Source organism: Schistocerca gregaria, unplaced genomic scaffold, assembly GCF_023897955.1.
Source record: "Schistocerca gregaria isolate iqSchGreg1 unplaced genomic scaffold, iqSchGreg1.2 ptg000469l, whole genome shotgun sequence".
NCBI classification, from domain to species: domain Eukaryota; kingdom Metazoa; phylum Arthropoda; class Insecta; order Orthoptera; family Acrididae; genus Schistocerca; species Schistocerca gregaria.
Genome location: NW_026061883.1, coordinates 5,801,123 through 5,827,366, shown reverse-complemented (window position 1 = coordinate 5,827,366; position 26,244 = coordinate 5,801,123).

The window sequence follows — 26,244 nt, the reverse complement described above, 5'->3', positions numbered from 1 at the left end:
TTACAATTATCGTCTGCAAAGCTATGTCGCGTGCTGAGTATGCGGAGGCACTAAAAGCACCATAGTAAAACACAGAAGAAGCTTCTAATTTGAAGTAATAGCCAGTAAGAAGTAGTACAATTCAAGTTTTAGTTGTCGATTATTCACTTTTTAGCCGGCTTTGATGGCTTGGACATGTGGTGGAACCTTAAGATTTTGCATGAAAGGAAGACTAGCAGCCGCGTTGCACGAGAGAGTGTGAAAAGTGTTCATATGTAGTAAAAACCTGAGAAATCCGTCCGTTTTCGTCATTTGTTATCGAATCGACTTAAAGCCAGATCGTCACATTGGCCGCTCTTCTCTCTGAAACGGTTACACTTACCGTCTGCAAAGCTATGTCGCGTGCTGCGGTATGCCGAAACACTAAAAGCACCATGGTAGAACACAGAAGAAGCTTCTAAGTTGAAGTAATAGCCAGTAAGAAGTAGTAAAATTCAAGTTTTAGTTGTCGATTATTCACGTTTTTGCCGGCTTTGGTGGCTTGGACATGACGTAGGACCATAAGATATTGCTTGAAAGGAGGACTAGCAGCCGCGTTGCACGGGAGAATGTGAAAAGTGTTCATATGTAGTAAGAACCTGAGAAATCCGTCCCTTTTCGTCATTTGTTATCGAATCGACTTAAAGCCAGATCGTCACATTGGCCGCTCTTCTCTCTGAAACGGTTACATATATCGTCTGCAAAGCTATGTCGCGTGCTGCGGTATGCGGAAACACTAAAAGCACCATAGTAGAACACAAAAGAAGCTTCTATGTTGAAGTAATAGCCAGTAAGAAGTAGTACAATTCAAGTTATAGTTGTCGATTATTTACTTTTTAGCCGGCTTTGGTGGCTTGGGCATGACCTAGGACCTTACGATTTTGCATGAAAGGAGGAGTAGCAGCCGCGTTGCATGGGAGAATGTGAAAAGTTTTCATATGTAGTAGAAACCTGAGAAATCCGCCCGTTTTCGTCTTTGTTATCGAATCGACTTAAAGCCAGGTGGTCATTGGCCGCTTTTCTCTCTGAGACGGTTACATTTATCATCTGCAAAGCTATTTCGCGTGCTGCCGTATGCGAAAACACTAAAAGCACCACAGTAGAACACAGAAGAAGCTTCTATGTTGAAGTAATAGCCAGTAAGAAGTAGTACAATTCAAGTTTTAGTTGTCGATTATTCACATTTTAGCCGGCTTTGGTGGCTTGGACATGACCTAGTACCTTAAGATTTTGCATGAAAGGAGGACTAGCAGCCGCGTTCCACGGGAGAATGTGAAAAGTGTTCATATGTAGTAAAAACCTGAGAAATCCGTCAGTTTTCGTCATTTGTTATCGAGTCGACTTAAAGCCAGATCGTCACATTGGCCGCTTTTCACTCTGAAACAGTTACATTTATCGTCTGCAAAGCTATGCCACGTGCTGCGATATGCGGAAACACTAAAAGCACCATAGTAGAACACAGAAGAAGCTTCTAAGTTGAAGTAATAGCCAGTAAGAAGTAGTACAATTCATGTTTTAGTTATTGATTATTCACTTTTTAGCCGGCTTTGGTGGCTTGGACATGAGGTGGAACCTTAAGATTTTGCATGAAAGTAGGACTAGCAGCCGCGTTGCACGGGAGAATGTGAAAAGTGTTCATATGTAGTAAGAACCTGAGAAATCCGTCCGATTTCGTCATTTGTTATCGAATCGACTTAAAGCCAGATCGTCACATTGGCCGCTCTTCTCTCTGAAACGGTTACATATATCGTCTGCAAAGCTATGTCGCGTGCTGCGGTAAGCGGAGACACTAAAAGCACCATAGTAAAACACAGAAGAAGCTTCTAAGTTGAAGTAATAGCCAGTAAGAAGTAGTACAATTCAAGTTTTAGTTGTCGATTATTCACTTTTTAGCCGGCTTTGGTGGCTTGGACATGACCTAGAACCTTAAGATTTTGCATGAAAGGAGGACTAGCAGCCGCGTTGCATGGGAGAATGTGAAAAGTGTTCATATGTAGTAGAAACCTGAGAAATCCGTCCGTTTTCGTCTTTGTTATCGAATCGACTTAAAGCCAGATCGTCACATTGGCCGCTTTTCTCTCTGAGACGGTTACATTTATCGTCTGCAAAGCTATGTCGCGTGCTGCGGTATGTGGAGACACTAAAAGCACCATAGTAGAACACAGAAGAAGCTTCTAAGTTGAAGTAATAGCCAGTAAGAAGTAGTACAATTCAAGTTTTAGTTGTCGATTATTCACGTTTTTGCCGGCTTTGGTGGCTTGGACATGACCTAGGACCTTAAGATTTTGCTTGAAAGGAGGACTAGCAGCCGCGTTGCACGGGAGAATGTGAAAAGTGTTCATATGTAGTAAGAACCTGAGAAATCCGTCCGTTTTCGTCATTTGTTATCGAATCGACTTAAAGCCAGATCGTCACATTGGCCGCTCTTCTCTCTGAAACGGTTACATATATCGTCTGCAAAGCTATGTCGCGTGCTGCGGTATGCGGAAACACTAAAAGCACCATAGTAGAACACAAAAGAAGCTTCTAATTTGAAGTAATAGCCAGTAAGAAGTAGTACAATTCAAGTTTTAGTTGTCGATTATTTACTTTTTAGCCGGCTTTGGTGGCTTGGGCATGACCTAGGACCTTAAGATTTTGCATGAAAGGAGGAGTAGCAGCCGCGTTGCCCGCGAGAATGTGAAAAGTGTTCATATGTAGTAAAAACCTGAGAAATCCGTCCGCTTTCGTCATTTGTTATCGAATCGACTTAAAGCCAGATCGTCACATTGGCCGTTCTTCTCTCTGAGACGGTTACATTTATCGTCTGCAAAGCTATGTCGCGTGCTACGGTATGCGGAAACACTTAAAGCACCTTAGTAGAACACAGAAGAAGCATCTAAGTTGAAGTAATAGCCAGTAAGAAGTAGTACAATTCAAGTTTTAGTTGTCGATTATTCACATTTTAGCCGGCTTTGGTGGCTTGGACATGACCTAGTACTTTAAGATTTTGCATGAAGGGAGGACTAGCAGCCGCGTTTCACGTGAGAATGTGAAAAGTGTTCATATGTAGTAAAAACCTGAGAAATCCGTCAGTTTTCGTCATTTGTTATCGAGTCGACTTAAAGCCAGATCGTCACATTGGCCGCTTTTCTCTCTGAGACGGTTACATTTATTGTCTGCAAAGCTATGTCGCGTGCTGCGGTATGCGGAGACACTAAAAGCACCACAGTAGAACACAGAAGAAGCTTCTAAGTTGAAGTAATAGGCAGTAAGAAGTAGTACAATTCAAGTTTTAGTTGTCGATTATTTACTTTTTAGCCGGCTTTGGTGGCTTGGGCATGACCTAGGACCTTAAGATTTTGCATGAAAGGAGGAGTAGCAGCCGCGTTGCCCGCGAGAATGTGAAAAGTGTTCATATGTAGTAAAAACCTCAGAAATCCGTCCGCTTTCGTCATTTGTTATCGAATCGACATAAAGACAGATCGTCACATTGGCCGCTTTTCTTTCTGAGACGGTTACAATTATCGTCTGCAAAGCAATGTCGCGTGCTGAGGTATGCGGAGACACTAAAAGCACCATAGTAAAACACAGAAGAAGCTTCTAAGTTGAAGTAATAGCCAGTAAGAAGTAGTACAATTCAAGTTTTAGTTGTCGATTATTCACTTTTTAGCCGGCTTTGATGGCTTGGACATGAGGTGGAACCTTAAGATTTTGCATGAAAGGAAGACTAGCAGCCGCGTTGCACGAGAGAGTGTGAAAAGTTTTCATATGTAGTAAAAACCTGAGAAATCCGTCCGTTTTCGTCATTTGTTATCGAATCGACTTAAACCAGATCGTCACATTGGCCGCTCTTCTCTCTGAAACGGTTACACTTATCGTCTGCAAAGCTATGTCGCGTGCTGCGGTAAGCGGAGACACTAAAAGCACCATAGTAAAACACAGAAGAAGCTTCTAAGTTGAAGTAATAGCCAGTAAGAAGTAGTACAATTCAAGTTTTAGTTGTCGATTATACACTATTTAGCCGGCTTTGGTGGCTTTGACATTAGGTGGAACCTTAATATTTTGCATGAAAGGAGGAGTAGCAGCCGCGTTGCACGCGAGAATGTGAAAAGTGTTCATATGTAGTAAAAACCTGAGAAATCCGTCCGCTTTCGTCATTTGTTATCGAATCGACATAAAGACAGATCGTCACATTGGCCGCATTTCTTTCTGAGACGGTTACAATTATCGTCTGCAAAGCTATGTCGCGTGCTGAGGTATGCGGAGACACTAAACGCACCATAGTAAAACACAGAAGAAGCTTCTAAGATGAAGTAATAGCCAGTAAGAAGTAGTACAATTCAAGCTTTAGTTGTCGATTATTCACTTTTTAGCCGGCTTTGATGGCTTGGACATGAGGTGGAACCTTAAGATTTGGCATGAAAGGAAGACTAGCAGCCGCGTTGCACGAGAGAGTGTGAAAAGCGTTCATATGTAGTAAAAACCTGAGAAATCTGTCCGTTTTCGTCATTTGTTATCGAATCGACTTAAAGCCAGATCGTCACATTGGCCGCTCTTCTCTCTGAAACGGTTACACTTATCGTCTGCAAAGCTATGTCGCGTGCTGCGGTATGCCGAAACACTAAAAGCACCATAGTAGAACACAGAAGAAGCTTCTAAGTTGAAGTAATAGCCAGTAAGAAGTAGAACAATTCAAGTTTTAGTTGTCGATTATTCACGTTTTTGCCGGCTTTGGTGGCTTGGACATGACCTAGGACCATAAGATTTTGCTTGAAAGGAGGACTAGCAGCCGCGTTGCACGGGAGAATGTGAAAAGTGTTCATATGTAGTAAGAACCTGAGAAATCCGTCCCTTTTCGTCATTTGTTATCGAATCGACTTAAAGCCAGATCGTCACATTGGCCGCTCTTCTCTCTGAAACGGTTACACTTATCGTCTGCAAAGCTATGTCGCGTGCTGCGGTATGCGGAAACACTAAAAGCACCATAGTAGAACACAAAAGAAGCTTCTATGTTGAAGTAATAGCCAGTAAGAAGTAGTACAATTCAAGTTTTAGTTGTCGATTATACACTATTTAGCCGGTTTTGGTGGCTTTGACATTAGGTGGAACCTTAATATTTTGCATGAAAGGAGGAGTAGCAGCCGCGTTGCACGCGAGAATGTGAAAAGTGTTCATATGTAGTAAAAACCTGAGAAATCCGTCCGCTTTCGTCATTTGTTATCGAATCGACTTAAAGACAGATCGTCACATTGGCCGCTTTTCTTTCTGAGACGGTTACAATTATCGTCTGCAAAGCTATGTCGCGTGCTGAGTATGCGGAGGCACTAAAAGCACCATAGTAAAACACAGAAGAAGCTTCTAAGTTGAAGTAATAGCCAGTAAGAAGTAGTACAATTCAAGTTTTAGTTGTCGATTATTCACTTTTTAGCCGGCTTTGATGGCTTGGACATGTGGTGGAACCTTAAGATTTTGCATGAAAGGAAGACTAGCAGCCGCGTTGCACGAGAGAGTGTGAAAAGTGTTCATATGTAGTAAAAACCTGAGAAATCCGTCCGTTTTCGTCATTTGTTATCGAATCGACTTAAAGCCAGATCGTCACATTGGCCGCTCTTCTCTCTGAAACGGTTACACTTATCGTCTGCAAAGCTATGTCGCGTGCTGCGGTATGCCGAAACACTAAAAGCACCATGGTAGAACACAGAAGAAGCTTCTAAGTTGAAGTAATAGCCAGTAAGAAGTAGTAAAATTCAAGTTTTAGTTGTCGATTATTCACGTTTTTGCCGGCTTTGGTGGCTTGGACATGACGTAGGACCATAAGATATTGCTTGAAAGGAGGACTAGCAGCCGCGTTGCACGGGAGAATGTGAAAAAAGTTCATATGTAGTAAGAACCTGAGAAATCCGTCCCTTTTCGTCATTTGTTATCGAATCGACTTAAAGCCAGATCGTCACATTGGCCGCTCTTCTCTCTGAAACGGTTACATATATCGTCTGCAAAGCTATGTCGCGTGCTGCGGTATGCGGAAACACTAAAAGCACCATAGTAGAACACAAAAGAAGCTTCTATGTTGAAGTAATAGCCAGTAAGAAGTAGTACAATTCAAGTTATAGTTGTCGATTATTTACTTTTTAGCCGGCTTTGGTGGCTTGGGCATGACCTAGGACCTTACGATTTTGCATGAAAGGAGGAGTAGCAGCCGCGTTGCATGGGAGAATGTGAAAAGTTTTCATATGTAGTAGAAACCTGAGAAATCCGTCCGTTTTCGTCTTTGTTATCGAATCGACTTAAAGCCAGGTGGTCATTGGCCGCTTTTCTCTCTGAGACGGTTACATTTATCATCTGCAAAGCTATTTCGCGTGCTGCCGTATGCGAAAACACTAAAAGCACCACAGTAGAACACAGAAGAAGCTTCTATGTTGAAGTAATAGCCAGTAAGAAGTAGTACAATTCAAGTTTTAGTTGTCGATTATTCACATTTTAGCCGGCTTTGGTGGCTTGGACATGACCTAGTACCTTAAGATTTTGCATGAAAGGAGGACTAGCAGCCGCGTTCCACGGGAGAATGTGATAAGTGTTCATATGTAGTAAAAACCTGAGAAATCCGTCAGTTTTCGTCATTTGTTATCGAGTCGACTTAAAGCCAGATCGTCACATTGGCCGCTTTTCACTCTGAAACAGTTACATTTATCGTCTGCAAAGCTATGCCACGTGCTGCGATATGCGGAAACACTAAAAGCACCATAGTAGAACACAGAAGAAGCTTCTAAGTTGAAGTAATAGCCAGTAAGAAGTAGTACAATTCATGTTTTAGTTATTGATTATTCACTTTTTAGCCGGCTTTGGTGGCTTGGACATGAGGTGGAACCTTAAGATTTTGCATGAAAGTAGGACTAGCAGCCGCGTTGCACGGGAGAATGTGAAAAGTGTTCATATGTAGTAAGAACCTGAGAAATCCGTCCGATTTCGTCATTTGTTATCGAATCGACTTAAAGCCAGATCGTCACATTGGCCGCTCTTCTCTCTGAAACGGTTACATATATCGTCTGCAAAGCTATGTCGCGTGCTGCGGTAAGCGGAGACACTAAAAGCACCATAGTAAAACACAGAAGAAGCTTCTAAGTTGAAGTAATAGCCAGTAAGAAGTAGTACCATTCAAGTTTTAGTTGTCGATTATTCACTTTTTAGCCGGCTTTGGTGGCTTGGACATGACCTAGAACCTTAAGATTTTGCATGAAAGGAGGACTAGCAGCCGCGTTGCATGGGAGAATGTGAAAAGTGTTCATATGTAGTAGAAACCTGAGAAATCCGTCCGTTTTCGTCTTTGTTATCGAATCGACTTAAAGCCAGATCGTCACATTGGCCGCTTTTCTCTCTGAGACGGTTACATTTATCGTCTGCAAAGCTATGTCGCGTGCTGCGGTATGTGGAGACACTAAAAGCACCATAGTAGAACACAGAAGAAGCTTCTAAGTTGAAGTAATAGCCAGTAAGAAGTAGTACAATTCAAGGTTTAGTTGTCGATTATTCACTTTTTAGCCGGCTTTGGTGGCTTGGACGTGACCTAGGACCTTAAGATTTTGCATGAAAGGAGGACTAGCAGCCGCGTTGCACGCGAGAATGTGAAAAGTGTTCATATGTAGTGAAAACCTGAGAAATCCGTCCGTTTTCGTCATTTGTTATCGAGTCGACTTAAAGCCAGATCGTTATATTGGCCGCTTTTCTCTCTGAGACGGTTACATTTATCGTCTGCAAAGCTATGTCGCGTGCTGCGGTATGCGGAACACTAAAAGCACCATAGTGGAACACAGAAGAAGCTTCTAAGTTGAAGTAATAGCCAGTAAGAAGTAGTACAATTCAAGTTTTAGTTGTCGATTATTCACGTTTTTGCCGGCTTTGGTGGCTTGGACATGACCTAGGACCTTAAGATTTTGCTTGAAAGGAGGACTAGCAGCCGCGTTGCACGGGAGAATGTGAAAAGTGTTCATATGTAGTAAGAACCTGAGAAATCCGTCCGTTTTCGTCATTTGTTATCGAATCGACTTAAAGCCAGATCGTCACATTGGCCGCTCTTCTCTCTGAAACGGTTACATATATCGTCTGCAAAGCTATGTCGCGTGCTGCGGTATGCGGAAACACTAAAAGCACCATAGTAGAACACAAAAGAAGCTTCTAATTTGAAGTAATAGCCAGTAAGAAGTAGTACAATTCAAGTTTTAGTTGTCGATTATTTACTTTTTAGCCGGCTTTGGTGGCTTGGGCATGACCTAGGACCTTAAGATTTTGCATGAAAGGAGGAGTAGCAGCCGCGTTGCCCGCGAGAATGTGAAAAGTGTTCATATGTAGTAAAAACCTGAGAAATCCGTCCGCTTTCGTCATTTGTTATCGAATCGACTTAAAGCCAGATCGTCACATTGGCCGTTCTTCTCTCTGAGACGGTTACATTTATCGTCTGCAAAGCTATGTCGCGTGCTACGGTATGCGGAAACACTTAAAGCACCTTAGTAGAACACAGAAGAAGCATCTAAGTTGAAGTAATAGCCAGTAAGAAGTAGTACAATTCAAGTTTTAGTTGTCGATTATTCACATTTTAGCCGGCTTTGGTGGCTTGGACATGACCTAGTACTTTAAGATTTTGCATGAAGGGAGGACTAGCAGCCGCGTTTCACGTGAGAATGTGAAAAGTGTTCATATGTAGTAAAAACCTGAGAAATCCGTCAGTTTTCGTCATTTGTTATCGAGTCGACTTAAAGCCAGATCGTCACATTGGCCGCTTTTCTCTCTGAGACGGTTACATTTATTGTCTGCAAAGCTATGTCGCGTGCTGCGGTATGCGGAGACACTAAAAGCACCACAGTAGAACACAGAAGAAGCTTCTAAGTTGAAGTAATAGGCAGTAAGAAGTAGTACAATTCAAGTTTTAGTTGTCGATTATTTACTTTTTAGCCGGCTTTGGTGGCTTGGGCATGACCTAGGACCTTAAGATTTTGCATGAAAGGAGGAGTAGCAGCCGCGTTGCCCGCGAGAATGTGAAAAGTGTTCATATGTAGTAAAAACCTCAGAAATCCGTCCGCTTTCGTCATTTGTTATCGAATCGACATAAAGACAGATCGTCACATTGGCCGCTTTTCTTTCTGAGACGGTTACAATTATCGTCTGCAAAGCAATGTCGCGTGCTGAGGTATGCGGAGACACTAAAAGCACCATAGTAAAACACAGAAGAAGCTTCTAAGTTGAAGTAATAGCCAGTAAGAAGTAGTACAATTCAAGTTTTAGTTGTCGATTATTCACTTTTTAGCCGGCTTTGATGGCTTGGACATGAGGTGGAACCTTAAGATTTTGCATGAAAGGAAGACTAGCAGCCGCGTTGCACGAGAGAGTGTGAAAAGTTTTCATATGTAGTAAAAACCTGAGAAATCCGTCCGTTTTCGTCATTTGTTATCGAATCGACTTAAACCAGATCGTCACATTGGCCGCTCTTCTCTCTGAAACGGTTACACTTATCGTCTGCAAAGCTATGTCGCGTGCTGCGGTAAGCGGAGACACTAAAAGCACCATAGTAAAACACAGAAGAAGCTTCTAAGTTGAAGTAATAGCCAGTAAGAAGTAGTACAATTCAAGTTTTAGTTGTCGATTATACACTATTTAGCCGGCTTTGGTGGCTTTGACATTAGGTGGAACCTTAATATTTTGCATGAAAGGAGGAGTAGCAGCCGCGTTGCACGCGAGAATGTGAAAAGTGTTCATATGTAGTAAAAACCTGAGAAATCCGTCCGCTTTCGTCATTTGTTATCGAATCGACATAAAGACAGATCGTCACATTGGCCGCATTTCTTTCTGAGACGGTTACAATTATCGTCTGCAAAGCTATGTCGCGTGCTGAGGTATGCGGAGACACTAAACGCACCATAGTAAAACACAGAAGAAGCTTCTAAGATGAAGTAATAGCCAGTAAGAAGTAGTACAATTCAAGCTTTAGTTGTCGATTATTCACTTTTTAGCCGGCTTTGATGGCTTGGACATGAGGTGGAACCTTAAGATTTGGCATGAAAGGAAGACTAGCAGCCGCGTTGCACGAGAGAGTGTGAAAAGCGTTCATATGTAGTAAAAACCTGAGAAATCCGTCCGTTTTCGTCATTTGTTATCGAATCGACTTAAAGCCAGATCGTCACATTGGCCGCTCTTCTCTCTGAAACGGTTACACTTATCGTCTGCAAAGCTATGTCGCGTGCTGCGGTATGCCGAAACACTAAAAGCACCATAGTAGAACACAGAAGAAGCTTCTAAGTTGAAGTAATAGCCAGTAAGAAGTAGAACAATTCAAGTTTTAGTTGTCGATTATTCACGTTTTTGCCGGCTTTGGTGGCTTGGACATGACGTAGGACCATAAGATTTTGCTTGAAAGGAGGACTAGCAGCCGCGTTGCACGGGAGAATGTGAAAAGTGTTCATATGTAGTAAGAACCTGAGAAATCCGTCCCTTTTCGTCATTTGTTATCGAATCGACTTAAAGCCAGATCGTCACATTGGCCGCTCTTCTCTCTGAAACGGTTACACTTATCGTCTGCAAAGCTATGTCGCGTGCTGCGGTATGCGGAAACACTAAAAGCACCATAGTAGAACACAAAAGAAGCTTCTATGTTGAAGTAATAGCCAGTAAGAAGTAGTACAATTCAAGTTTTAGTTGTCGATTATACACTATTTAGCCGGTTTTGGTGGCTTTGACATTAGGTGGAACCTTAATATTTTGCATGAAAGGAGGAGTAGCAGCCGCGTTGCACGCGAGAATGTGAAAAGTGTTCATATGTAGTAAAAACCTGAGAAATCCGTCCGCTTTCGTCATTTGTTATCGAATCGACTTAAAGACAGATCGTCACATTGGCCGCTTTTCTTTCTGAGACGGTTACAATTATCGTCTGCAAAGCTATGTCGCGTGCTGAGTATGCGGAGGCACTAAAAGCACCATAGTAAAACACAGAAGAAGCTTCTAAGTTGAAGTAATAGCCAGTAAGAAGTAGTACAATTCAAGTTTTAGTTGTCGATTATTCACTTTTTAGCCGGCTTTGATGGCTTGGACATGTGGTGGAACCTTAAGATTTTGCATGAAAGGAAGACTAGCAGCCGCGTTGCACGAGAGAGTGTGAAAAGTGTTCATATGTAGTAAAAACCTGAGAAATCCGTCCGTTTTCGTCATTTGTTATCGAATCGACTTAAAGCCAGATCGTCACATTGGCCGCTCTTCTCTCTGAAACGGTTACACTTATCGTCTGCAAAGCTATGTCGCGTGCTGCGGTATGCCGAAACACTAAAAGCACCATGGTAGAACACAGAAGAAGCTTCTAAGTTGAAGTAATAGCCAGTAAGAAGTAGTAAAATTCAAGTTTTAGTTGTCGATTATTCACGTTTTTGCCGGCTTTGGTGGCTTGGACATGACGTAGGACCATAAGATATTGCTTGAAAGGAGGACTAGCAGCCGCGTTGCACGGGAGAATGTGAAAAAAGTTCATATGTAGTAAGAACCTGAGAAATCCGTCCCTTTTCGTCATTTGTTATCGAATCGACTTAAAGCCAGATCGTCACATTGGCCGCTCTTCTCTCTGAAACGGTTACATATATCGTCTGCAAAGCTATGTCGCGTGCTGCGGTATGCGGAAACACTAAAAGCACCATAGTAGAACACAAAAGAAGCTTCTATGTTGAAGTAATAGCCAGTAAGAAGTAGTACAATTCAAGTTATAGTTGTCGATTATTTACTTTTTAGCCGGCTTTGGTGGCTTGGGCATGACCTAGGACCTTACGATTTTGCATGAAAGGAGGAGTAGCAGCCGCGTTGCATGGGAGAATGTGAAAAGTTTTCATATGTAGTAGAAACCTGAGAAATCCGTCCGTTTTCGTCTTTGTTATCGAATCGACTTAAAGCCAGGTGGTCATTGGCCGCTTTTCTCTCTGAGACGGTTACATTTATCATCTGCAAAGCTATTTCGCGTGCTGCCGTATGCGAAAACACTAAAAGCACCACAGTAGAACACAGAAGAAGCTTCTATGTTGAAGTAATAGCCAGTAAGAAGTAGTACAATTCAAGTTTTAGTTGTCGATTATTCACTTTTTAGCCGGCTTTGGTGGCTTGGACATGACCTAGAACCTTAAGATTTTGCATGAAAGGAGGACTAGCAGCCGCGTTGCATGGGAGAATGTGAAAAGTGTTCATATGTAGTAGAAACCTGAGAAATCCGTCCGTTTTCGTCTTTGTTATCGAATCGACTTAAAGCCAGATCGTCACATTGGCCGCTTTTCTCTCTGAGACGGTTACATTTATCGTCTGCAAAGCTATGTCGCGTGCTGCGGTATGTGGAGACACTAAAAGCACCATAGTAGAACACAGAAGAAGCTTCTAAGTTGAAGTAATAGCCAGTAAGAAGTAGTACAATTCAAGGTTTAGTTGTCGATTATTCACTTTTTAGCCGGCTTTGGTGGCTTGGACGTGACCTAGGACCTTAAGATTTTGCATGAAAGGAGGACTAGCAGCCGCGTTGCACGCGAGAATGTGAAAAGTGTTCATATGTAGTGAAAACCTGAGAAATCCGTCCGTTTTCGTCATTTGTTATCGAGTCGACTTAAAGCCAGATCGTTATATTGGCCGCTTTTCTCTCTGAGACGGTTACATTTATCGTCTGCAAAGCTATGTCGCGTGCTGCGGTATGCGGAACACTAAAAGCACCATAGTGGAACACAGAAGAAGCTTCTAAGTTGAAGTAATAGCCAGTAAGAAGTAGTACAATTCAAGTTTTAGTTGTCGATTATTCACGTTTTTGCCGGCTTTGGTGGCTTGGACATGACCTAGGACCTTAAGATTTTGCTTGAAAGGAGGACTAGCAGCCGCGTTGCACGGGAGAATGTGAAAAGTGTTCATATGTAGTAAGAACCTGAGAAATCCGTCCGTTTTCGTCATTTGTTATCGAATCGACTTAAAGCCAGATCGTCACATTGGCCGCTCTTCTCTCTGAAACGGTTACATATATCGTCTGCAAAGCTATGTCGCGTGCTGCGGTATGCGGAAACACTTAAAGCACCTTAGTAGAACACAGAAGAAGCATCTAAGTTGAAGTAATAGCCAGTAAGAAGTAGTACAATTCAAGTTTTAGTTGTCGATTATTCACATTTTAGCCGGCTTTGGTGGCTTGGACATGACCTAGTACTTTAAGATTTTGCATGAAGTTAGGACTAGCAGCCGCGTTTCACGTGAGAATGTGAAAAGTGTTCATATGTAGTAAAAACCTGAGAAATCCGTCAGTTTTCGTCATTTGTTATCGAGTCGACTTAAAGCCAGATCGTCACATTGGCCGCTTTTCTCTCTGAGACGGTTACATTTATTGTCTGCAAAGCTATGTCGCGTGCTGCGGTATGCGGAGACACTAAAAGCACCACAGTAGAACACAGAAGAAGCTTCTAAGTTGAAGTAATAGCCAGTAAGAAGTAGTACAATTCAAGTTTTAGTTATCGATTATTCACTTTTTAGCCGGCTTTGATGGATTGGACATGACCTAGGACCTTAAGATTTTGCATGAAAGGAGGACTAGCAGCCGCGTTGCATGGGAGAATGTGAAAAGTGTTCATATAAAGTAAAAACCTGAGAAATCCGTCCGTTTTCGTCATTTGTTATCGAATCGACTTAAAGCCAGATCGTCACATTGGCCGCTCCTCTCTCTGAAACGGTTACACTTATCGTCTGGAAAGCTATGTCGCGTGCTGCGGTATGCCGAAACACTAAAAGCACCATAGTAGAACACAGAAGAAGCTTCTAAGTTGAAGTAATAGCCAGTAAGAAGTAGTACAATTCAAGTTTTAGTTGTCGATTATTCACTTTTTAGCCGGCTTTGGTGGCTTGGACATGACCTAGGATCTTAAGATTTTACATGAAAGGAGGACTTGCAGCCGCGTTGCACGGGAGAATGTGAAAAGTGTTCATATGTAGAAAAACCGGAGAAATCCGTCCGTTTTCGTCATTTGTTATCGAATCGACTTAAAGCCAAATCGTCACATTGGCCGTTCTTCTCTCTGAAAGAGTTACATTTATCGTTTGCAAAGTTATGTCGCGTGCCGCAGTATGCGGAAACACTAAAAGCACCATAGTAGAACACAGAAGAAGCTTGTAAGTTGAAGTAATAGAGAGTAAGAAGTAGTACAATTCAAGTTTTATTTGTCGATTATTCACTTTTAGGCCGGCTTTGGTGGCTTCGACATTAGGTGGAACCTTAATATTTTGCATGAAAGGAGGAGTAGCAGCCGCGTTGCACGCGAGAATGTGAAAAGTGTTCATATGTAGTAAAAACCTGAGAAATCTGTCCGTTTTCGTCATTTGTTACCGAATCGACTTAAAGCCAGATCGTCACGTTGGCCGCTCTTCTGTCTGAAACGGTTACATTTATCGTCTGCAAAGCTATGTCGCGTGCTGCGGTATGCGGAGACACTAAAAGCACCATAGTAGAACACAGAAGAATCTTCTAAGTTGAAGTAATAGCCAGTAAGATGTAGTACAGTTCAAGTTTTAGTTGTCGATTATTCACTTTTTAGCCTGCTTTGGTGGCTTGGACGTGACCTAGGACCTTAAGATTTTGCATGAAAGGAGACCTAGCAGCCGCGTTTCATGGGAGAATGTGAAAAGTGTTCATATGTAGTAAAAACCTGAGAAATCCGTCCGTTTTCGTCATTTGTTATCGAATCGACTTAAAGCCACATCGTCACATTGGCCGCTCTTCTGTCTGAAACGGTTACATTTATCGTCTGCAAAGCTATGTCGCGTGCTGCGGTATGCGGAGACACTAAAAGCACCATATTAGAACACAGAAGAAGCTTGTAAGTTGAAGTAATAGAGAGTAAGAAGTAAAACAATTCAAGTTTTAGTTGTCGATTATTCACTTTTTAGCCGGCTTTGGTGGCTTCGACATTAGGTGGAACCTTAATATTTTGCATGAAAGGAGGAGTAGCAGCCGCGTTGCACGCGAGAATGTGAAAAGTGTTCATATGTAGTAAAAACCTGAGAAATCCGTCCGTTTTCGTCATTAGTTATCGAATCGACTTAAAGCCAGATCGTCACATTGGCCGCTCTTCTATTTGAAACGGTTACATTTATCGTCTGCAAAGCTATGTCGCGTGCTGCGGTATGCGGAGACACTAAAAGCACCATAGTAGAACACAGAAGAAGCTTCTAAGTTGAAGTAATAGCCAGTAAGATGTAGTACAATTCAAGTTTTAGTTGTCGATTATTCACTTTTTATCCTGCTTTGGTGGCTTGGACATGACCTAGGACCTTAAGATTTTGCATGAAAGGAGACCTAGCAGCCGCGTTCCACGGGAGAATGTGAAAAGTGTACATATGTAGTAAAAATCTGAAAAATCCGTCCGTATTCGTCATTTGTTATCGAATCGACTAAAGCCAGGTCGTCACATTGGCCGTTCTTCTCCCTGAAACGGTTACATTTGTCGTCTGCAAAGCTATGTCGCGTGCTGCGGTATGCCGAAACACTAAAAGCACCATAGTAGCACACAGAAGAAGCTTCTAATTTGAAGTAATAGCCAGTACGAAGTAGTACAATTCAAGATTTAGTTGTCGATTATTCACTTTTTAGCCGGCTTTGGTGGCTTTGACATTAGGTGGAAGCTTAAGATTTTGCATGAAAGGAGGACTAGCAGCCGCGTTGCACGCGAGAATGTGAAAAGTGTTCATATGTAGTAAAAACCTGAGAAATCCGTCCGTTTTCGTCATTTGTTATCGAGTCGACTTAAAGCCAGATCGTCACATTGGCCGCTTTTCTCACTGAGACGGTTACATTTATCGTCTGCAAAGCTATGTTGCGTGCTGCGGTATGTGGAGACACTAAAAGCACCATAGTAGAACACAGAAGAAGCTTCTAAGTTGAAGTAATAGCCAGTAAGAAGTAGTACAATTCAAGCTTTAGTTATCGATTATTCACTTTTTAGCCGGCTTTGGTGGCTTGGACATGACCTAGAACCTTACGATTTTGCATGAAAGGAGGACTAGCAGCCGCGTTGCATGGGAGAATGTGAAAAGTGTTCATATAAAGTAAAAACCTGAGAAATCCGTCCGTTTTCGTCATTTGTTATCGAATCGACTTAAAGCCAGATCGTCACATTGGCCGCTTTTCTCTCTGAGACGGTTACATTTATCGTCTGCAAAGCTTTGTCGCGTGATGCGGTGTGCGGAGACACTAAAAGCACCATAGTAGAACACAGAAGAAGCTTCTAAGTTGAAGTAATAGCCATTAAGAAGTAGTACAATTTAAGTTTTAGTTGTCGAATATTCACTTTTTTGCCGGCTTTGGTGGCTTGGACATGACCTAGGACCTTACGATTTTGCATGAAAGGAGGAATAGCAGCCGCGTTGCACGGGAGAATGTGAAAAGTGTTCATATGTAGTAAAAACCTGAGAAATCCGTCCGTTTTCGTCATTTGTTATCGAATCGACTTAAAGCCAGATCGTCACATTGGCCGCTTTTCTCTCTGAAACAGTTACATTTATCGTCTGCAAAGCTATGTCACGTGCTGCGATATGTGGAGACACTAAAAGCACCGTAGTAGAACACAGAAGAAGCTTCTAAGTTGAAGTAATAGCCAGTAAGAAGTAGTACAATTCATGTTTTAGTTATTGATTATTCACTTTTTAGCCGGCTTTGGTGGCTTGGACATGAGGTGGAACCTTAAGATTTTGCATGAACGTAGGACTAGCAGCCGCGTTGCACGGGAGAATGTGAAAAGTGTTCATATGTAGTAAAAACCTGAGAATTCCGTCCGTTTTCGTCATTTGTTATCGAATCGACTTAAAGCCAGATCGTCACATTGGCCGCTTTTCTCTCTGAGACGGTTACATGTATCGTCTTCAAGGCTATGTCGCGTGCTGCGGTATGCGGAAACACTAAAAGCACCATAGTAGAACACAGAAGAAGCTTCTAAGTTGAAGTAATAGCCAGAAAGTAGTAGTACCATTCAAGTTTTAGTTGTCGATTATTCACTTTATAGCCGGCTTTGGTGGCTTGGACATGACCTAGAACCTTAAGATTTTGCATAAAATGAGGACTAGCAGCCGCGTTGCATGGGAGAATGTGAAAAGTGTTCATATGTAGTAAAAACCTGAGAAATCCGTCCGTTTTCGTCATTTGTTATCGAATCGACCTAAAGCCAGATCGTCATATTGGCCGCTTTTCTCTCTGAGACGGTTACATTTATCGTCTGCAAAGCTATGTCGCGTTCTGCGGTATGCGGAGACACTAAAAGCACCATATTAGAACCCAGAAGAAGCTTCTAAATTGAAGTACAGCCGGTAAGAAGTAGTACAATTTAAGTTTTAGTTGTCGGTTAATCACTTTTTAGCCGTCTTTGGTGGCTTGGACATGACCTAGGACCTTAAGATTTTGCATGAAAGGAAGACTAGCAGCCGCGTTGCACGGGAGAATGTGAAAAGTTTTCATATGTAGTAGAAACCTGAGAAATCTGTCCGTTTTCGTCTTTGTTATCGAATCGACTTAAAGCCAGATCGTCACATAGGCCGCTTTTCTCTCTGAGACGGTTACATTTATCATCTGCAAAGCTATTTCGCGTGCTGCAGTATGCGGAGACACTAAAAGCACCATATTAGAACACAGAAGATGCTTCTAAGTTGAAGTAATAGCCAGTAAGAAGTAGTACAATTCAAGTTTTAGTTGTCGATTGTCACTTTGTAGCCGGCTTTGGTGGCAGTGACATGACCTAGGACCATAAGATTTTGCATGAAAGGAGGACTAGCAGCCGCGTTGCACGGGAGAATGTGAAAAGTGTTCATATGTAGTAAAAACCTGAGAAATCCGTCCCTTTTCGTCATTTGTTATCGAATCGACTTAAAGCCAGATCGTCACATTGGCCGCTTTTCTCACTGAGACGGTTACATTTATCGTCTGCAAAGCTATGTCGCGTGATGCGGTGTGCGGAGACACTAAAAGCACTATAGTAGAACACAGAAGAAGCATCTAAGTTGAAGTAATAGCCAGTAAGAAGTAGTACAATCCAAGTTTTAGTTGTCGAATATTCACTTTTTTGCCGGCTTTGGTGGCATGGACATGACCTAGGACCTTACGATTTTGCATGAAAGGAGGACTAGCAGCCGCGTTGCACGGGAGAATGTGAAAAGTGTTCATATGTAGTAAAAACCTGAGAAATCCGTCCGTTTTCGTCATTTGTTATCGAATCGACCTAAAGCCAGATCGTCACATTGGCCGCTTTTCTCTCTGAGACGGTTACATTTATCGTCTGCAAAGCTATATCGCGTGCTGCGGTATGCGGAGACACTAAAAGCACCATAGTAGAACACAGAAGAAGCTTCTAAGTTGAAGTAATAGCCAGTAAGAAGTAGTACAATTCAAGTTTTAGTTGTCGATTATTCACTTTTTAGCCGGCTTTGGTGGCTAGGACATGACCTTGGACCTTAAGATTTTGCATGAAAGGAGGACTAGCAGCCGCGTTGCACGGGAGAATGTGAAACGTGTTCATATGGAGTAAAAACCTGAGAAATCCGTCCGTTTTCGTCATTTGTTATCGAATCGACTTACAGCCAGATCGTCACATTGGCCGCTTTTCTCTCTGAGATGGTTACATTTATCGTCTGCAAAGCTATGTCGCGTGCTGCGGTATGCGGAAACACTAAATGCACCATAGTAGAATGCAGAAGAAGCTTCTAAGTTGAAGCAATAGCCAGTAGGAAGTAGTACAATTCAAGTTTTAGTTATCGATTATTCACCTTTTAGCCGGCTTTGGTGGCTTGGACATGACCTAGGACCTAACGATTTTGCATGAAAGGAGGACTAGCAGCCGCGTTGCATGGGAGAATGTGAAAAGTGTTCATATGTAGTAAAAACCTGAGAAATCTGTCCATTTTCGTCATTTGTTATCGAATCGACTTAAAGCCAGATCGTCACATTGGCCGCTTTTCTCTCTGAGACGGTTACTTTTATCGTCTGCAAAGCTATGTCGCGTGCTGCGGTATGCGGAGACACTAAAACCACAATAGTAGAACACAGAAGAAGCTTCTAAGTTGAAGTAATAGCCAGTAAGAAGTAGTACAATTCAAGTTTTTGTTATCGATTATTCACTTTTTAGCCGTCTTTGGTGGCTTGAACATAACCTAGGACCTTATGATTTTGCATGAAAGGATGACTAGCAGCCGCGTTGCACGGGAGAATGTGAAAAGTGTTCATATGTAGTAAAAACCTGAGAAATCTGTCCATTTTCGTCATTTGTTATCGAATCGACTTAAAGCCAGATCGTCATATTGGCCGCTTTTCTCTCTGAGACGGTTACATTTATCGTCTGCAAAGCTATGTCGCGTGCTGCGGTATGCGGAGACACTAAAAGCACCATAATAGAACACAGAAGAAGCTTCTAAGTTGAAGTAATAGCCAGTAAGAAGTAGTACAATGCAAGTTTTAGTTATCGATTATTCACTTTTTAGCTGTCTTTGATGGCTTGAACATGACCTAGGACCTTAAGATTTTGCATGAAAGGGGGACTATCAGTCGCGTTGCACGGGAGAATGTGAAAAGTGTTCATATGTAGTAAAAACCTGAGAAATCCGTCCGGTTTCGTCTTTGTTATCGAATGCACTTAAAGCCAGATCGTCACATTGGCCGCTTTTCTCTCTGAGACGGTTACATTTATCGTCTGCAAAGTTACGTCGCGTGCTGCCGTATGCGGAGACACTAAAAGCACCATATTAGAACACAGAAGAAACTTCTAAGTTGAAGTAATAGCCAGTAAGATGTAGTACAATTCAAGTTTCATTTGTCGACTGTCACTTTTTAGCCGGCTTTGGTGGCTATGATTTGACCTAGGAGCATAAGATTTTGCATGAAAGGAGTACCAGCAGCCGCGTTGCACGGGAGAATGTGAAAAGTGTTCAGATGTAGTAAAAACCTGAGAAATCCGTCCGTTTTCGTCATTTGTTATCGAATCGACATAAAGCCAGATCGTCACATTGGCTGCTTTTCTCTCTGAGACGGTTACATTTATCGTCTGCAAAGCTATGTCGCGTGCTGCCATATGCGGAGACACTAAAAGCACCATAGTAGAACACAGAAGGAGTTTCTAAGTTGAAGTAATAGCCAGTAAGAAGTAGTACAATTCAAGTTTTAGTTGTCGATTATTCACTTTTTAGCCGGCTTTGGTTGCTTTGACATGACCTAGGACCTTAAGATTTTGCATGGAAGGAGGACTAGCAGCCGCGTTGCACTGGTGAATGTGAAATTGTTCATATGTAGTAAAAACCTGAGAAATCAGTCCGTTTTCGTCATTTGTTATCGAATCGACTTAAAGCCAGATCGTCACATTGGCCGCTTTTCTTTCTGAGACGGTTACATTTATCGTCTGCAAAGCTATGTCGCTTGCTGCGGTATGCGGAGACAGTAAAAGCACCATAGTAGAACACAGAAGAAGCTTCTAAGTTGAAGTAATAGCCAGTAAGAAGTAGTACAATTCAAGTTTTAGTTATCGATTATTCACTTTTTAGCCGTCTTTGGTGGCTTGGACATGACCTCGGACCATAAGATTTTGCATGAAAGGAGGACTAGCAGCCGCGTTGCATGGGAGAATGTGAAAAGTGTTCATATGTAGTAAAAACCTGAGAACTCCGTCCGTTTTCGTCATTTGTTATCGAATCGACTTAAAGCCAGATCGTCACATTGGCCGCTTTTCTCTCTGAGACGGTTACATTTATCGTCTGCAAAGCTACGTCGCGTGCTGCGGTATGCGGAGACACTAAAAGCACCATATTAGAACACAGAAGAAGCTTCTAAATTGAAGTAATAGCCAGAAAGAAGTAGTACTATTTAAGTTTTAGTTGTCGATTAATCACTTTTTAGCCGGCTTTGGTGGCTTGGACATGACCTAGGACCTTAAGATTTTGCATGAAAGGAAGACTAGCAGCCGCGTTGCACGGGAGAATGTGAAAAGTGTTCATATGTAGTAAAAACCTGAGAAGTCCGTCTTTTTTCGTCATTTGCTATCGAATCGATTTAAAGCCAGATCGACACATTGGCCGCTCTTCTCTCTGAAACGGTTACATTTATCGTCTGCAAAGCTATGTCGCGTGCTTCGGTATGCGGGAACACTAAAAGCACCATAGTAGAACACAGAAGAAGCTTCTAAGTTGAAGTAATAGTCAGTAAGAAGTAGTACAATTTAAGTTTTAATTATCGATTATTCACATTTTAGCCCGCTTTGTTGGCTTGGGTATGACCTAGGACCTTAACATTTTGCATGAAAGGAAGACTAGCAGCCGCGTTGCACGGGAGAATGTGAAAAGTGTTCATATGTAGTAAAAACCTGAGAAATCCGTCCGGTTTCGTCTTGTTATCGAATGCACTTAAAGCCAGATCGTCACAGTGGCCGCTTTTCTCTCTGAGACGGTTACATTTATCGTCTGCAAAGCTATGTCGCGTGCTGCGGAATGCGGAGACACTAAAAGCACGATATTAGAACACAGAAGAAGCTTCTAAATTGAAGTAATAGCTAGAAAGAAGTAGTACTATTTAAGTTTTAGTTGTCGATTAATCACTTTTTAGCCGGCTTTGGTGGCTTGGACATGACCTAGGACCTTAAGATTTTGCATGAAAGGAGGACTAGCAGCCGCGTTGCACGGGAGAATGTGAAAAGTGTTCATATGTAGTAAAAACCTGAGAAATCTGACCATTTTCGTCATTTGTAATCGAATCGACTTAACGCCAGATCGTCACATTGGCCGCTTTTCTCTCTGAGACGGTTACATTTATCGTCTGCAAAGCTATGTCGCAAGCTGCGGTATGCGGAAACACTAAAAGCACCATAGTAGAATACAGAAGAAGCTTCTAAGTTGAAGCAATAGCCAGTAAGAAGTAGTACAATTCAAGTTTTAATTATCGATTATTCACTTTTTAGCCGGCTTTGGTGGCTTGGACATGACCTAGGACCTTAAGATTTTGCATGAAAGGAGGAGTAGCAGCCGCGTTGCATGGGAGAATGTGAAAAGTGTTCATATGTAGTAAAAACCTGAGAAATCTGACCATTTTCGTCATTTGTTATCGAATCGACTTAAAGCCAGATCGTCACATTGGCCGCTTTTCTCTCTGAGACGGTTACATTTATCGTCTGCAAAGCTATGTCGCGTGCTGCGGTATGCGGAGACACTAAAAGCACAATAGTAGAACACAGAAGAAGCTTCTAAGTTGAAGTAATAGCCAGTAAGAAGTAGTACTATTCAAGTTTTAGTTATCGATTATTCACTTTTTAGCCGTCTTTGGTGGCTTGAACATGACCTAGGACCTTAAGATTCTGCATGAAAGGAGGACTAGCAGCCGCGTTGCATGGGAGAATGTGAAAAGTGTTCATATGTAGTAAAAACCTGAGAAATCCGTCCGTTTTCGTCATTTGTTATCGAAACGATTTAAAGCCAGATCGTCACATTGGCCGCTCTTCTCTCTGAAACGGTTACATTTATCGTCTGCAAAGCTAGGTCGCGTGCTGCGGTATGCGGGAACACTAAAAGCACCATAGTAGAACACAGAAGAAGCTTCTAAGTTGAAGTAATAGCCAGTAAGAAGTAGTACAATTCAAGTTTTAATTATCGATTATTCACTTTTTAGCCGGCTTTGGTGGCTTGGATAAGACCTAGGACCTTAAGATTTTGCATGAAAGGAGGACTAGCAGCCGCGTTGCACGGGAGAATGTGAAAAGTGTTCATATGGAGTAAAAACCTGAGAAATCCGTCCGTTATCGACATTTGTTATCGTTTCGACTTAAAGCCAGATCGTCACATTGGCCGCTTTTCTCTCTGAGACGGTTACATTTATCGTCTGCAAAGCAATGTCGCGTGCTGCGGTATGCGGAGTCACTAAATGCACCATATTAGAACACAGAAGAAACTTCTAAGTTGAAGTAATAGCCAGTAAGAAGTAGTACAATTCAAGTTTTAGTTGTCGATTATTCACTTTTTAGCCGCTTTGGTGGCTAGGACATGACCTAGGACCTTAAGATTTTGCATGAAAGGAGGACTATCAGTCGCCTTGCACGGGAGAATGTGAAAAGTGTTCACATGTAGTAAAAACCTGAGAAATCCGTCCCTTTTCGTCATTTGTAATCGAATCGACTTAACGCCAGATCGTCACATTGGCCGCTTTTCTCTCTGAGACGGTTACATTTATCGTCTGCAAAGCTATGTCGCATGCTGCGGTATGCGGAAACACTAAAAGCACCATAGTAGAATACAGAAGAAGCTTCTAAGTTGAAGCAATAGCCAGTAAGAAGTAGTACAATTCAAGTTTTAATTATGGATTATTCACCTTTTAGCCGGCTTTGGTGGCTTGGACATGACCTAGGACCTTAAGATTTTGCATGAAAGGAGGAGTAGCAGCCGCGTTGCATGGGAGAATGTGAAAAGTGTTCATATGTAGTAAAAACCTGAGAAATCTGACCATTTTCGTCATTTGTTATCGAATCGACTTAAAGCCAGATCGTCACATTGGCCGCTTTTCTCTCTGAGACGGTTACATTTATCGTCTGCAAAGCTATGTCGCGTGCTGCGGTATGCGGAGACACTAAAAGCACAATAGTAGAACACAGAAGAAGCTTCTAAGTTGAAGTAATAGCCAGTAAGAAGTAGTACTATTCAAGTTTTAGTTATCGATTATTCACTTTTTAGCCGTCTTTGGTGGCTTGAACATGACCTAGGACCTTAAGATTCTGCATGAAAGGAGGACTAGCAGCCGCGTTGCATGGGAGAATGTGAAAAGTGTTCATATGTAGTAAAAACCTGAGAAATCCGTCCGTTTTCGTCATTTGTTATCGAAACGATTTAAAGCCAGATCGTCACATTGGCCGCTCTTCTCTCTGAAACGGTTACATTTATCGTCTGCAAAGCTAGGTCGCGTGCTGCGGTATGCGGGAACACTAAACGCACCATAGTAGAACACAGAAGAAGCTTCTAAGTTGAAGTAATAGCCAGTAAGAAGTAGTACAATTCAAGTTTTAATTATCGATTATTCACTTTTTAGCCGGCTTTGGAGGCTTGGATAAGACCTAGGACCTTAAGAATTTGCATGAAAGGAGGACTAGCAGCCGCGTTGCACGGGAGAATGTGAAAAGTGTTCATATGGAGTAAAAACCTGAGAAATCCGTCCGTTATCGACATTTGTTATCGAATCGACTTAAAGCCAGATCGTCACATTGGCCGCTTTTCTCTCTGAGACGGTTACATTTATCGTCTGCAAAGCAATGTCGCGTGCTGCGGTATGCGGAGTCACTAAATGCACCATATTAGAACACAGAAGAAACTTCTAAGTTGAAGTAATAGCCAGTAAGAAGTAGTACAATTCAAGTTTTAGTTGTCGATTATTCACTTTTTAGCCGCTTTGGTGGCTTGGACATGACCTAGGACCTTAAGATTTTGCATGAAAGGAGGACTATCAGTCGCCTTGCACGGGAGAATGTGAAAAGTGTTCATATGTAGTAGAAACCTGAGAAATCCGTCCGGTTTCGTCTTTGTTATCGAATGCACTTAAAGCCAGATCGTCACATTGGCCGCTTTTCTCTCTGAGACGGTTACATTTATCGTCTGCAAAGCTATGTCGCGTGCTGCCGTATGCGGAGACACTAAAAGCACCATAGTAGAACACAGAAGAAACTTCTAAGTTGAAGTAATAGCCAGTAAGAAGTAGTACAATTAAACTTTTAGTTATTGATTATTCACCTTTTAGCCAGCTTTGGTGGCTTGGACATGACGTAGGACCTTAAGATTTTGCATGAAAGGAGGACTAGCAGCCGCGTTGCACGGGAGAATGTGAAAAGTGTTCACATGTAGTAAAAACCTGAGAAATCCGTCCCTTTTCGTCATTTGTTATCGAATCGACTTAAAGCCAGATCGTCACATTGGACGCTTTTCTCTCTGAGACGGTTACATTTATCGTCTTCAAAGCTATGTTGCGTGCTGCGGTATGCGGAAACACTAAAAGCACCATAGTTGAACACAGAAGAAGCTTCTAAGTTGAAGTAGTAGCCAGTAAGAAGTAGTAAAATTCAAGTTTTAGTTGTCGATTATTCACTTTTTAGCCGGCTTTGGTGGCTTGGACATGACCTAGGACCTTAAGATTCTGCATGAAAGGTGGACTAGGAGCCGCGTTGCATGGGAGAATGTGAAAAGTGTTCATATGTAGTAAAAACGTGAGAAATCCGTCCGTTTTCGTCATTTGTTATCGAAACGACTTAAAGCCAGATCGTCACATTGGCCGCTTTTCTCTCTGAGACGGTTACATTTATCGTCAGCAAAGCTATGTCGCGTGCTGCGGTATGCGGAGGCACTAAGAGCACCATATTAGAACACAGAAGAAGCTTCTAAATTAAAGTAATAGCCAGTAAGAAGTAGTACTATTTAAGTTTTAGTTGTCGGTTAATCACTTTTTAGCCGGCGTTGGTGGCTTGGACATGACTTAGGACCTTAAGATTTTGCATGAAACGAAGACTAGCAGCCGCGTTGCACGGGAGAATGTGAAAAGTGTTCATATGTAGTAAAAACCTGATAAATCCGTCCGTTTTCGTCATTTGTTATCGAATCGATTTAAAGCCAGATCGTCACATTGGCCGCTCTTCTCTCTGAAACGGTTACATTTATCGTCTGCAAAGCTATGCCGCGTGCTGCGGTATGCGGGAACACTAAAAGCACCATAGTAGAACACAGAAGAAGCTTCTAAGTTGAAGTAATAGCCAGTAAGAAGTAGTACAATTCAAGTTTTAATTATCGATTATTCACTTTTTAGCCGGCTTTGGTGGCTTGGATAAGACCTAGGACCTTAAGATTTTGCATGAAAGGAGGACTAGGAGCCGCGTAGCACGGGAGAATGTGAAAAGTGTTCATATGGAGTAAAAACCTGAGAAATCCGTCAGTTTTCGTCATTTTTTATCGAATCGTCTTAAAGCCAGATCGTCACATTGGCCGCTTTTCTCTCTGAGACGGTTACATTTATCGTCTGCAAAGCTATGTCGCATGCTGCGGTATGAGGAAACACTAAAAGCACCATAGTAGAATACAGAAGAAGCTTCTAAGTTGAAGCAATAGCCAGTAAGAAGTAGTACAATTCAAGTTTTAGTTATTGATTATTCACTTTTTAGCCGGATTTGGTGGCTTGGACATGAGGTGGAACCTTAAGATTTTGCATGATAGGAGGACTAGCAGCCGCGTTGC